This window comes from Squalius cephalus (genome assembly GCF_949319135.1).
Source record: "Squalius cephalus genome assembly, chromosome: 4".
NCBI classification, from domain to species: domain Eukaryota; kingdom Metazoa; phylum Chordata; class Actinopteri; order Cypriniformes; family Leuciscidae; genus Squalius; species Squalius cephalus.
This window is the reverse complement of record NC_137125.1, coordinates 7,128,739-7,143,419: the sequence shown is the minus strand read 5'-3', so window position 1 is coordinate 7,143,419 and position 14,681 is coordinate 7,128,739. Positions and strand designations below refer to the sequence as shown.

Below are 14,681 nucleotides of genomic sequence, written 5' to 3'. Positions count from 1 at the left end.
GCGCATTTGAATATATGTGCACAGGTTTGTAATTCCCTACAAACCAAGCCTTTAAAAACTACTTGTCTGGCCTTAACATTTTGATACAATTTTATCACTTCGGGGTAGATACGTGAATCGAATTTTCCTGACAACGCTTTATCTGTAGAGTGGGAAAGGGATCCTCCATAAGGAGAAACTAGTTGGCACTTTAGCACCCCGCTATGACATCGGGTCCAGGCGAAGGTCCTTCGTCAGATCCGGATACGGCCTGGATCCGGCAGGCTGTAGGAAAACCTCGGGATAAACAGAGAGACTGATATTAGTGTAGATGCCATTCTTCTTATGATGTAACGAGTACATCAGGATTTATGGGAAGTGTTCCCGGTTCCGGCTGACCTGATCTATGCAGCCTAACATTGAATTATAGAAGTTTATAATGTGTTATGTGAATGCTAGGTCAAAGAGATGTGTCTTTAATCTGGCTTTGAACTGACAGAGTGTGTCTGCTTCCCGGACAATGTTAGGAAGACTATTCCAAAGTTTTGGTGCTAAATAGGAAAAGGATCTACCGCCAGCAGTCGATTTTGATATTCTAGGTATTATTAACTGGCCAGAATTTTGAGATCGCAATAGACGTGAAGGACTATAATGCGTTAAGAGCTCGCTCAAGTACTGTGGAGCTAAACCATTTAGTGCTTTGTAAGTAATCAGCAATATTTTAAAATTAATACGATGTTTAATAGGGAGCCAGTGCAGTGTTGACAGAACAGGGCTAATATGGTCATACTTCCTGGTTCTGGTAAGAACTCGAGCTGCTGCGTTTTGAACTAGCTATAGTTTGTTTATTAAGCGTGCAGGGCAACCACCCAGTAGAGCATTACAATAATCTAGCCTTGAGGTCATGAACGCATTAACTAATTGTTCCGCATTTGTCATTGAGAGCATATGGCGTAATTTAGATATATTTTTAAGATGGAAAAATGCGGTTTTACAGATACTAGACACATGACTTTCAAATGAAAGATTAGTATCAAAGAGCACACCCAGGTTCCTAACCGACGACGAAGACTTAACAGAGCAGCCATCAAGTATAAATAATCACTAATTAAGTGATTGGTTTCGTTAAAATGTAAATGAGTATGCACAAGTATGTGATCTTCCCTCTTAAAGATGTTTTTCCTGCATAAGTGAAAGTTTAACCGAGTGAATGCAGTATCACGTTGTGTTGTATGTTAGTGTGAAAGTTGGCCTGTGAAGCGTGTCTGCTGATATCTTTTCTATGTTCAAATGTTTGACAGGAGAAGGCTGATTAAACGCACTACTTTTAATGCAACAAATAATCACTGCATTTTTCAACTCATGCATGCAGGTATGGTTATGAATTGTTTTTGTGATTTCTTTGTTATATGTGTTCAATCGAATTGGTTATATAAAATGCTGGAATGTGGGTGATTTAAAGATGTATATCACATGAATTTGGTTAGTGTCAATGTATAGATATTAGGGGTGTAACGGTTCACAAAATTCACGGTTCGGTTCGATACGATACACTTGTCACGGTTCGGGACGTTTTTGATACAGCAAAAAAAAAGAAATGCCAGAGAAATTTCCTTGATTTAATTTTTTTTATTATTATTTTTTATCATAACATCATAAAGTATGATATTTTTTTACTTTGAGCAATTCTAGAGCTATAATTGACTCTTCTTAAGAGCATATAAAACAAAACAGCTCCTGGAAAAAATTAAATGTAATATTGTAGTAGTTATAAACAAAGGTTTATTTTAGTTCAGATTAACATTTGAGGGCAGCAATTTTATTCATATTGTCAAAATAAAACCGACGTAATGTTACTTGAAGGCATTATAGCCTACTATTACTGCCAAACTTACATGGTTGCAGTTAGTGTTACTACAGTAAATCCATGGTGAATGTTGCAGATCTGTAGCCTGGCAAGCCAGACCTACATCAAGATGTTAGGTCTGGCAACTCACCATAGACACGGCTCAATCTGAGGGGCGGGATAAACGGCTGTCTTTCAAATTCCCTCTGCACGCAATAGGACAGCGCTTCAACCAACCAGAGCGTTTTCCCAACAGCTGAGCTAATGTTAGATGATAGATTCACCTTTTGCCATATCTGACAGGCAAAAAAAGCATTTCTAAACAAACGTGTCGTAAATACTTCACCTTTGGCTTATAGTCAGAAGTTACGCTGTTTGCGTAGATCACGCAGCCCAGAGACAACCGCGCCCACTACGGTCACATATTATGATGGTCACAGAATCTGGTGTAACACCAGCAAAACTACAAACACATCTTCCTTTTTTAAGAATGACTTAAGTGCTGTTCTTTGCTCTTTTCTCAAAGAAAAACTTAACTCCAAGTACTCAGAGTCGCGGCCAAAGCCGACTCGAAAGACTGTTCGCCAGCAGCCATTCTTTGTTTTCAAGCCAGGGAACCGTCGCAACTCTGTCGTCATTATGTTAAGCCCGCCCCGCCTACTCTATACACGATGTGATTGACCTGACCCAACAGAGGTAATACTTATCGGTTCAAAAAACCACCCACAAAACCTCTCACAATACAACTTTAACATAGTAGGATGTCCTGTTACTTCATCCTCTACAGTAAAAGACCTGGGTGTTATACTTGACTGCAACCTGTCTTTTGAAAATCATATTTCATATGTTACAAAAACAGCCTTTTTCCACCTTAGAAACATTGCTAAGCTACGTAATATGCTATCTGTTTCTGATGCAGAAAAGTTAGTTCATGCATTCATGACCTCGAGGCTAGATTACTGTAATGCTTTATTAGCTGGTTGTCCTGCATCCTCAATAAACAAGCTACAGTTAGTCCAAAATGCTGCCGCTAGAGTTCTAACTAGATCAAGAAAATACGATCAAATAACACCAATTTTATCATCACTACATTGGTTACCTATAAAGTCCCGTATTAATTACAAGGTATTGCTACTGACTTATAAAGCCCTAAACGGCTTAGCTCCAGTCTATTTAACCGATCTTCTATCGCCCTATAATCCATCGCGCTCTTTAAGGTCACTAAATTCGAGGCTTTTGGTCATACCTAGGATATCCAGATCCACCAAAGGAGGGAGAGCATTTTCACATTTAGCTCCAAAACTCTGGAATAGTCTTCCGGATACTGTTCGTTGCTCAGACTCGCTCTCCCAGTTTAAAACTAGATTAAAGACGCATCTCTTCAGCCAGGCATTCATATAATACTTTTAATCTTACAGTTAAATCCGGTCTCTAGTTCATAAACGCCAGAGGAGAACTGGCCCCCGACTGAGCCTGGGTTCTCCCAAGGTTTTTTTTCTCCATTAGGTCACTTGATGGAGTTTTTCGGTTCCTTGCCACTGTTGCCTTTGGCTTGCTCAGTTGGGGATATTTGGGGATATTTAATTTAACTAATCAATCAACGATACTATTGATCAGCATTACCAAACATGGACGTTCCACTAGAAACAAACATTGATGTATTGTTTTAATTTATTACTGTGAAGCTGCTTTGATACAACCTATGTTGTGAAAAGCGCTATATAAATAAACTTGACTTGACTTGACCCAATTTAGGTTTTTGCAGCTCAAAAGTCAATGGAGAGTTGCTAGACTACCCTGGCTGCAAAATACATTTTGCTGCCGCTAGGGTGCGTCTAGATTTCTAGGCTAGCAGATCTGTGGACACTGGATAGTTCATTCATGGCACAATGTTTCTTCCTGGTTTCCACGTCAGCGCTGTTTGATCCGTTCTCCGTTGTTCTCCGTAACGGAGAAATGTCAATGTTTCTCACTAGATCTCGCAGCGATGTTATTACTTCTGTGGCGAATTCAAATGCTTTCTTTCCTGGATCTCTTATTAGCGCTGTGTAGTAACAGTGTCACTTGATCAAGATCGGCTCGCGGTGCACTGGTCCAAACTGATAAACGGTCCTTCAACCACACAATAACAAGCAGATTCGTTCCGCTTGCATTACGTTTGCCATTTGATGTTGGGCAATGTTGTGGTCGTGCCGGCGGATTATGAGCGCGCTTCCCACGCGCAACGCGCCTACATTAAGCCCGTTTAATGTTTTTACATTAAAAACATTTTTTGGTCGGGAAGTTCGGTCTGGACTCGATCCGTTGAGGAGTAATTAGCCTCCCAAAAGGCCGAGCCAATCAAATTGCCAGGGCGGGCTTTAATCGTTGATGGACAGATGATCTGCGGTTACGTAATCACTCACGTCACCAAAGAGCGCTTGATTTGAATTAGTTTACAACAAAGACGAGTGCAGCTGGATAATTGAGATTTCACGAGTTCACACTTACAAATAAGTCAGATAGAATAAATGCGTATATATGAGATTTCACGAGTTCACACAAATAAGTCAGATATGCGTATATGACGTGCTGTCCGAGGAGAGGGCTGTGGGCTCGGTAGCCATACTCCCCCCGTATTCCTGGTTGTGAGAGAACAAGACAAGAGTGAGGATTCGGGGTGGTGGAGGGATGCTGAAAAACTGTCAAGGAGTGTTAGGTAAGTTGACAGAGTGAATATGCTTCCTCATGCTGATATAGGGTAACGTTAGACATGGTATTGTTTGATGACAAGTTGATATTGGATTGTGCTCCTCCCGAACTTTGTTTATGAAACATCATGTGTAGATTCCGCCATCGCGTCTGTTATAGAAGATATCCACAGACCACAGCGCATTCATTTTAAAAGAGGAACAGAAAGCCGCAACATTTTGTTGGTTGAAAATATGAATGAAGAACATGCGTCATTTACTCCATTGCTCTGATTGGTTGTAGGTCTATCCAATTGAGTGCAGAGTTTTTTGTTTTTTTCCTGGTTCGGTTGAGACACGCCCCATAATCAAATCTCTATGGAGCAGTATCAGACTCACATTCTGACTAGAATATGAGTATGACGAAGTCAGGCTAGGTCTCCAGCAAAGCGTCGTCCACTTTCCTCACGCAGCGACTCACTCTCCTCACACAACGAGCGACTCACTTTCCTCACGCAGCGACTCACTCTCCTCACACAACGAGCGACTCACTTTCCTCACGCAGCGACTCACTCTCCTCACACAACGAGCGACTCACTCTCCTCAGCTGGCGACTCACTCTCCTCACACTCTAGCGACTCACTCTCCTCAGCTGGCGACACACTCTCCTCAGCTGGTGACTCACTCTCCTCACACAACGAGCGACTCACTCTTCTCAGCTGGCGACACACTCTCCTCAGCTGGTGACTCACTCTCCTCACACAACGAGCGACTCACTCTCCTCAGCTGGCGACTCACTCTCCTCACACAACGAGCGACTCACTCTCCTCACACAACGAGCGACTCACTCTCCTCACACACTAGCGACTCACTCTCCTCAGCTGGCGACACATTCTCCTCAGCTGGCGACTCACTCTCCTCACACACTAGCGACTCACTCTCCTCAGCTGGCGACTCACTCTCCTCACACACTAGCGACTCACTCTCCTCAGCTGGCGACACACTCTCCTCAGCTGGCGACTCACTCTCCTCACACAACGAGCGACTCACTCTCCTCACACAACGAGCGACTCACTCTCCTCACACAACGAGCGACTCACTTTCCTCACGCAGCGACTCACTCTCCTCACACAACGAGCGACTCACTTTCCTCACGCAGCGACTCACTCTCCTCACACAACGAGCGACTCACTCTCCTCAGCTGGCGACTCACTCTCCTCACACAACGAGCGACTCACTCTCCTCACACAACGAGCGACTCACTCTCCTCAGCTGGCGACTCACTCTCCTCACACAGTGACTCACTCTCCTCACACAACGAGCGACTCACTCTCCTCAGCTGGCGACACACTCTCCTCACACACTAGCGACTCACTCTCCTCAGCTGGCGACTCACTCTCCTCACGCAGCGACTCACTCTCCTCACACAACGAGCGACTCACTCTCCTCAGCTGGCGACTCACTCTCCTCACACAACGAGCGACTCACTCTCCTCACACAACGAGCGACTCACTCTCCTCACACAACGAGCGACTCACTCTCCTCACACAACGAGCGACTCACTCTCCTCACACAACGAGCGACTCACTTTCCTCACGCAGCGACTCACTCTCCTCAGCTGGCGACTCACTCTCCTCACACAACGAGCGACTCACTCTCCTCACACAACGAGCGACTCACTCTCCTCACACAACGAGCGACTCACTCTCCTCACACAACGAGCGACTCACTTTCCTCACGCAGCGACTCACTCTCCTCACACAACGAGCGACTCACTCTCCTCAGCTGGCGACTCACTCTCCTCACACAACGAGCGACTCACTCTCCTCACACAACGAGCGACTCACTCTCCTCAGCTGGCGACTCACTCTCCTCACACAGTGACTCACTCTCCTCACACAACGAGCGACTCACTCTCCTCAGCTGGCGACACACTCTCCTCACACACTAGCGACTCACTCTCCTCAGCTGGCGACTCACTCTCCTCACGCAGCGACTCACTCTCCTCACACAACGAGCGACTCACTCTCCTCAGCTGGCGACTCACTCTCCTCACACAACGAGCGACTCACTCTCCTCACACAACGAGCGACTCACTCTCCTCACACAACGAGCGACTCACTCTCCTCACACAACGAGCGACTCACTCTCCTCACACAACGAGCGACTCACTTTCCTCACGCAGCGACACACTCTCCTCAGCTGGCGACTCACTCTCCTCACACAACGAGCGACTCACTCTCCTCACACAACGAGCGACTCACTCTCCTCACACAACGAGCGACTCACTCTCCTCACACAACGAGCGACTCACTTTCCTCACACAGCGAGCGACTCACTTTCCTCACACAACGAGCGACTCACTCTCCTCAGCTGGCGACTCACTCTCCTCACACAACGAGCGACTCACTCTCCTCAGCTGGCGACACACTCTCCTCAGCTGGCGACTCACTCTCCTCACACAACGAGCGACTCACTCTCCTCAGCTGGCGACTCACTTTCCTGACGCAGCGACTCACTCTCCTCACACAACGAGCGACTCACTCTCCTCAGCTGGCGACTCACTCTCCTCACACAACGAGCGACACACTCTCCTCAGCTGGCGACTCACTCTCCTCACACAACGAGCGACTCACTCTCCTCACACAACGAGCGACTCACTCTCCTCAGCTGGCGACTCACTCTCCTCACACAACGAGCGACTCACTCTCCTCACACAACGAGCGACTCACTCTCCTCAGCTGGCGACACACTCTCCTCACACAACGAGCGGCTCACTCTCCTCAGCTGGCGACTCACTCTCCTCAGCTGGCGACACACTCTCCTCACACAACGAGCGGCTCACTCTCCTCAGCTGGCGACTCACTCTCCTCACACAACGAGCGACTCACTCTCCTCAGCTGGCGACTCACTCTCCTCACACAACGAGCGGCTCACTCTCCTCAGCTGGCGACTCACTCTCCTCACACAACGAGCGGCTCACTCTCCTCAGCTGGCGACTCACTCTCCTCAGCTGGCGACACACTCTCCTCACACAACGAGCGGCTCACTCTCCTCAGCTGGCGACTCACTCTCCTCACACAACGAGCGACTCACTCTCCTCACACAGCGACTCACTCTCCTCACACAACGAGCGACTCACTCTCCTCAGCTGGCGACTCACTCTCCTCACACAACGAGCGACTCACTCTCCTCACACAACGAGCGACTCACTCTCCTCACACACTAGCGACTCACTCTCCTCAGCTGGCGACTCACTCTCCTCACACAGTGACTCACTCTCCTCACACAACGAGCGGCTCACTCTCCTCAGCTGGCGACTCACTCTCCTCACACAACGAGCGACTCACTCTCCTCACACAACGAGCGGCTCACTCTCCTCAGCTGGCGACTCACTCTCCTCACACAATGAGCGACTCACTCTCCTCACACAACGAGCGACTCACTTTCCTCACGCAGCGACTCACTCTCCTCACACAACGAGCGACTCACTCTCCTCACACTCTAGCGACTCACTCTCCTCAGCTGGTGACTCACTCTCCTCACACAACAAGCGACTCACTCTCCTCAGCTGGCGACTCACTCTCCTCACACTCTAGCGACTCACTCTCCTCAGCTGGTGACTCACTCTCCTCACACAACAAGCGACTCACTCTCCTCAGCTGGCGACACACTCTCCTCAGCTGGTGACTCACTCTCCTCACACAACGAGCGACTCACTCTCCGAACACAACGAGCGACTCACTCTCCTCAGCTGGCGACTCACTCTCCTCACACAACGAGCGACTCACTCTCCTCACACAACGAGCGACTCACTCTCCTCACACAACGGGCGACTCACTCTCTTCACACAACGAGCGACTCACTCTCCTCACACAACGAGCGACTCACTCATGTAAGCTACATTGACCTAATATTATAATAAAATCTCTACCCTTATAAAATCCTGTGGTGGTGCAATAACTAACTACTTCAGTAAAGTGTTCAATTTTTATGTTGTAAAAGTCATTTATTCTGAACCAATAATCTTAAATTGATTCTCATTGCATTTTTTTTTTTTTTACATTTATAAAGGTAATTTCCCCCTAACTGTCATCTTTTATGTCAAATTCTATACATTTTAAGTCACTACATGGCTTTTACCAATCAAATTGACTAGTATCAACAAAAAATATTTTTTTCCCACTGCAGAGAAAACAGAATCTGCATCAGAGGTGGCATTTATAAAAATGTGAATATGCAAAACAAGAATAAAACACTTAAAATAAACACTCGTAAACTTTTGTGGATTTTATAAATGATCTTTAAAATAGAATATTCTAAAAAAGTGACATTTCCATTTTTGCTGATTCACATTGGTATCAAAATAGGTAAAACACATTTCAAAGTTACATACAACATTATGTTTTGCAGCTAGGCGAGCATTATAACGTGTTACAAAGTGAGCACATTTGTCTCTGAAGTAAAGGCTGGACTACAATAGAGCAGATGGTGAACAGTGTTTTCTGTGGGACATGGTAAGTCCCTTTGGGGTGGACTTTGGGCTTTTTCACTTTGTAAACCTATAACATGCACAAAAAAAGATAACACAATAAAGGAAAGGGAAAAAAACAAAAAGTATAATATGAGCACTTTAAAGGGATACTTCAGGATTAAGAATTAAGCTTTGTATCAGTAGAAAACTTGTAATATTTTCAAATTACCGTGCTTTCCTCCCTCATATCCCCCTTAGTGCAGCAGATTAATGACATATTTCAAGAGAATCGTTCAAATTGGTATAAAAGCATGAAATTTGGCACAGATACTCTCTAAGGGTCACTTTTTGGGAAAAAGGCGTTGGCCACCCAAAAATTCAACATGGCGGCCATTTTTTCAAGATGGCCGCTATTTCTGTCAAATGCTCATTATGTCAATCGTTCAAACAGTGATGTAGGCATAACATTTTGTGAAAATACTCTCTTCAGAATGTTTTTTTGGAAAATGGTGCTTGTCCCTCAAAAATTCAAGATGGCAACCATTTTTCAAGATGGCCGCCATTTTTCTTGAATCTTTAATATTTTTTTCAAATGGCGATGCTATCATGAAATTTGGTACAAATATTCTTCAAGGAACATTATCATGGAAAAAGATGTGTGCCACTCAAAAATTCAAGATGGCGACCATTTTCAAGATGGCCACCATTTCTGTATATTTGGGTCACAAAAATATTTAAGTGTTATATATATATTAGTGTAGTGTATTTAAGTGTAGTAATATATATACAGGCATGTACTGGCCATCGGGACTACCGGGAGATTCCCGGTGGGCCGCGGTTTGTGTGGGCCGGTGCCGTGCGTGATGTATTTTGTTTTTAAATCAATATTAATCGTCAATATATTCGTAAGTATATTGTTGTATAGTCCAATTCCGGGCTTATGTGCCTCTCTCATTGGCCGCATGAAGCTAATGCGAGCTGCGAGACTGACAGGTAGGTTAAACGTGTGCTGAGCACGTTCACTGAGCATTGGCCAATCAGAATCAAGTTACAGACTTGCAAAGCGGCCGCTTTACAACTTGAGCGAATTCATGTGATGATGTGCAACGATACAAAATATCTAAACGTAAAGGAAGGACCGAGAAGTTGAGAGAGAAAAAACGACAAGCACTTGAGACAGATTCCACCACCAAATAAATGAAAATAAATGAATTATTTGCTGGAAGGCCGGCAAAAAACATTGTTTTGTTTCAAAGTTAAAGAAATTGCAGCTGTAATAGGCCACCTTTCACTGATCTATATAAATGACATTTATATACATCAGATCAGTGCTGCCACTGTATAATCTCACTGCTATTTAAAATAACTTGATTAGTTTTCGTGCGCATGAAACAGTGCGTGAGTTATCTTTTGCATCTTCTTTGCGCCCGAATAGATAAATTCACACACAATTGTCAAAATAACTTTCTTGGTGAGAATAAGTGAATGTAATCAATCGAGAAAAAAATCCCCTAAAGTGACAGGCAGCGCCGCAAAAGCCTTATACCTGCCGCCTAAACGATTACCGAATTTGACTAGAATTGTAATGAGACGCGTTTGTAAACCAAAATCAATTTTGATTTTGTTCCGCCAAAATAAAAGCTCGATGCAGTTTCCATCAAAATAAAAGTACAAAACGAATTATGAAAGTTTCCTTTATTTCTCAGTGCATTTGTTTTACAATATATGGCTATTACTGCCATGGGATTAATATTATAACTATTATTAGTGCAATGTAGACAGACACTAACTAAAAGAGGATTGAGTTTTTCTTTGTTCAATTTGCACACTGAATATGGGTTAGAGCTTTTAATTTTGAACTCTCAAAGTGCACCAGATTGAAGAATTTAACATTAAAATGCACAAAATTTTCTTCCGGGGGAGCATGCCCCCGAACCCCCCTAGAGAACCTGAGGACCATCCACCACAGTTTTACAAAAAACCTGTGAGAAACACTGGTATTGCTATGTCAGTGCATCTTATAGCTTGTTTTAGGATTCATCACTGTGGAGTATAGTTTTTTTTAATGCTTGTTTTAATAAATGACTTTTTTTGGTTATTTCATATATTAACTCTCGCTCGTTCCTACTCACTCAATACATGGCATTAGTGGTTTTAAGGAAAAGGAGTACATTATGTTTTTGATCATATGTAGGCCTAGTGGCCGTGGGCCAGTATGGGCCAAAATGCCAGGGCCGATTTTTTGTCCCAGTCCAGCCCTGTATATATATATATATATATATATATATATATTATTTTGTATTTATTTATGTCTATTTCAATTTATATATAGTTTATGTATGTTTTATTTAAACTACTTTAATTATAATGAGTTTGCACTGGACATTTGCATTTTCTGAATTCGGAGTGACAGTTGGGAGTTGGGAGTTGCCATGACGACTGTGGCATCCTCAAACAACACAGAGAGGACCACTGAAATTACACAGTTTTCGTCTCTCTCACTCGAAAACTAGAATGTACATTTCCTGAAGAAAATGTGAGTGGTGCATGCAGTGGCAAAATTCGGCACGGTTGCTAGGGTTTTACTAGGCGGTTGCTATGGTGTTCTGGGCGGTTTCCAAGGTATTCTGGGTGGTTGCTAAGCGGTTGCTAGGGTATTCTGGGTGGTTGCTAGGGCGTTGCTAGACAGTTGCTAGGGTATTGTGGGTGGTTGCTAGGCGGTTGCTAGGTGTTCTGGGTGGTTGCTAGGCAGTTGCTAGGGTGTTCTGGGAGGCTGCTAGGGTATTTTTGGTGGTTACTAGAGCGTTTCTAGATGTTGCTAGGGTGTTCAGGGTGGTTGCTAAGGTATTTTTGGTAGTTGCTATGGTGTTACAAGGTGGTTGGTAGTTGTCAAAGATGGTTACTATGGAGTTTTTATATAGTTCTTAAAATCTTTAATAACTCAACTCAACTTTATTTATATAGCACCACTAAAAACAACGGTTGTTGACCAAGGTGCTGTACATTATTGCACATAACATTGGAATTAACACCATTTACAACATAAAATACAAGACAAAAACACAGAACATACCAGACACCGCACAAATCAGCTACAATTATAAGCCCAAAAAAAATGATAGGTTTTGAGTTTAGCTTTAAACTCATGTAGTGTAGTGGCATTTCTAATAAAAACAGGTATGCTGTTCCAAAGTTTTGGTACAGCAACGGCAAAAGCTCGATCTCCTCTCGTTTTTAATCTGACCCGCGGAACATTTAACAGTCTCTGGTTGGATGACCTAAGAGACCTTCCAGGATTGTGGATGGAAAGTAAATCAGAAACTTATACAGGAGCCAATCCATTCAAGGATTTAAAAACCAGCATCAAAACTTTAAAATCAATTCTGTAACGGATTGGGAGCCAATGCAGAGATTTAAGAACAGGGGTAATGTGCTCTCGTTTGCACACACCAGTAAGGAGCCTAGCAACTGCATTCTGCACCATTTGCAGACGGTTAAGAGTTGCTTGGTTAGTGCCCAAATACAGGGAATTACAATAGTCAAGCCTTGTCGAAATAAAAGCATGAATCACTCTTTCAAAGTCCTTAAAAGAAAGAAATTATTTAACTTTGGCCTGGACTCTGGGATGAAAAAAACTGGTTTTGACTACCGTACTAATCTGTTTGTCAAATTTGAGAGCACTATCGAAAACCACGCCCAGATTCTTCACTAATGGTTTCACACATGGAGATAAGGAGCCAAAATTTGAGCAAAGGGAGCTAGCAGCTTCTGATGGTTCAAAAACTATGATATCAGTTTTGCCTTTATTAAGGTGAAGAAAATTTAGGGACATCCAGGCCTTTACCTCTGCTAGACAAGCCAGCAGAGTATCTAAACCCATGTTATTTGATCCCAGAGGCAAATAGACTTGGGTATCGTCAGCATAACTATGAAAGGAGATGCCATGTTTAGTGTCTGACAGATTAATCGAGACACAAAATCCTAAATAAATAGCCTAATTTTGGGATATTTAATATATCAATTAAATGCATTAAAGTCAGTAATCATTTTTCAAACGTGTTATTTGTGTCACGTCTGTTTTTGATTGGCATGCATTCAATCAAGGAACAACTTTAGATCTGAGAAAAACTCAACTTTAACTGATCTCAAGCCTTTGGCTCTTTGTAAAAAGGACTGAATTTTGGTGAAAGAGTAAGCACTCTCCACATCCATCTGTGCGTTTCCACTAACATCACTTTCAGACTCTTCGTGTTCATCAACCCATCATCTGACTGAGAAGAACAGCTCATGGGATTCGTCTTTGACACTTTTGTAACTTTTTGACACATTTTTTAAATTTGGAAATGTCAGTGTCCAACAAAACCTCTTCCTCATTAAACAACACTGACATAGCAACTGTAGTCACGGTTTGACCAACATTTAATTACTCTTTTAAAACATCTGCTCAATGTCAATGCGGCACAAACACTGTGTGATGCGTGGGCTGAACATAACTTTAGGAAGGAGGAGGATCCAAAATCAGGAATGCTTTGAGTGAAGGGCATGTAAAAGCAGTTCAGGAAAATAGGGACACCCAAGCAATAGCAACACCCTTGCAACCACCCAAAATACCTTAGCAAACGCCCAGAACACCATAGCAACTGCCTAGTAATACCATAGCAACCACCCAAAACACCATAGCAACCGCCTAGTAACACCATAGCAACCACCCAGAACACCATAGCAACCACCCAGAACACCAACTTAACAACTTCAAACTTTAAACTACTTCAAACTATAAACTTCTTCAAACTTTCTGGTCCAAACTTTCTCAAGCCATCTTAAAGTTTGTCTCGACGAACTTTTTAATCTAGTTTATTATTATTATTATTGAGTATTTTCACAGAGGTGAAATAAAAACAGTAAATAATTGATCATATTATTTATTCGGATTTCTTCCTTTAAATATCACAATCCAGACACACTTTAATTGGAGAGTATAGATTTTCTGTAGCCATCAAAAATACATCTGTTTGTCATAATCGATCTTCTCACTAAAGCTGATCGTCTGTGAACCAACGCCTGGCCTACAGAAGAGCGGAAGTGTTGAACATTTACATGTTTACTTTCCACCTCTGTATATTTCAGATTGTAAAGAGTCTGTAAATTAATCTAAACTAAAAGCAGAATCCCTAGAGCTCGATATCATTATAATCCTGAAGATTAATTCCTGAAGACTTACCGTGATGTGATATTTGTGCCAGTGTTAAATCTGTGTTGGCTCTCTGTCACCCTGTTTGAGTTTGCATTCTGTGCGCTGTCTACGCTTTCTCTTCCTCTTTATGGTTTTCCTGCCTGCAACTTTGACACAAGCAGAAAACAGGCTAACACATGTATTGACACATGTATCCTCTGTCCAACTGTATTAAACTGAGAAACAACTCCGCAGCAATCTGGTTTCTGTGTCTCTTATTTGGTTCTCCAAGTGCACAGTGTCAGGCTTCACGAGATTTGGAGGGCATTGCAGAAGACTGTAGATAATTGAAGAAAAAAAGTCACGCTGGTTTGGGTTTTGTTTTCACTTTCACGTTTCATGTCTTTAATTTTGTAATTTACCTATAATTAAGGTTCCTGTCATGTGATTCCCTTTTCCCTCATGTGTTCTTGCCATGTGCTCCTCTTGTGAATGTGTCATGTTAGGTGTGTTGGACATCGGCTGATGTAACTGATCGGC

General features: G+C 43.1%; 1 protein-coding gene across 1 annotated transcript in view; it reads right to left on the bottom strand.

Annotated features, from left to right (window-relative positions):
- The window catches only part of LOC307157233 (protein NLRC3-like), a 50,857-nt gene extending 36,587 nt beyond the window's left edge, over positions 1-14,270 (bottom strand). Inside the window, exon 1 of the mRNA XM_079869080.1 lies at positions 14,190-14,270. The gene's annotated coding sequence lies outside the window, so the exon portion shown is untranslated. The remainder of the gene's footprint in view (positions 1-14,189) is intronic.
- Between the last annotated feature and the right edge of the window lie 411 nt (positions 14,271-14,681).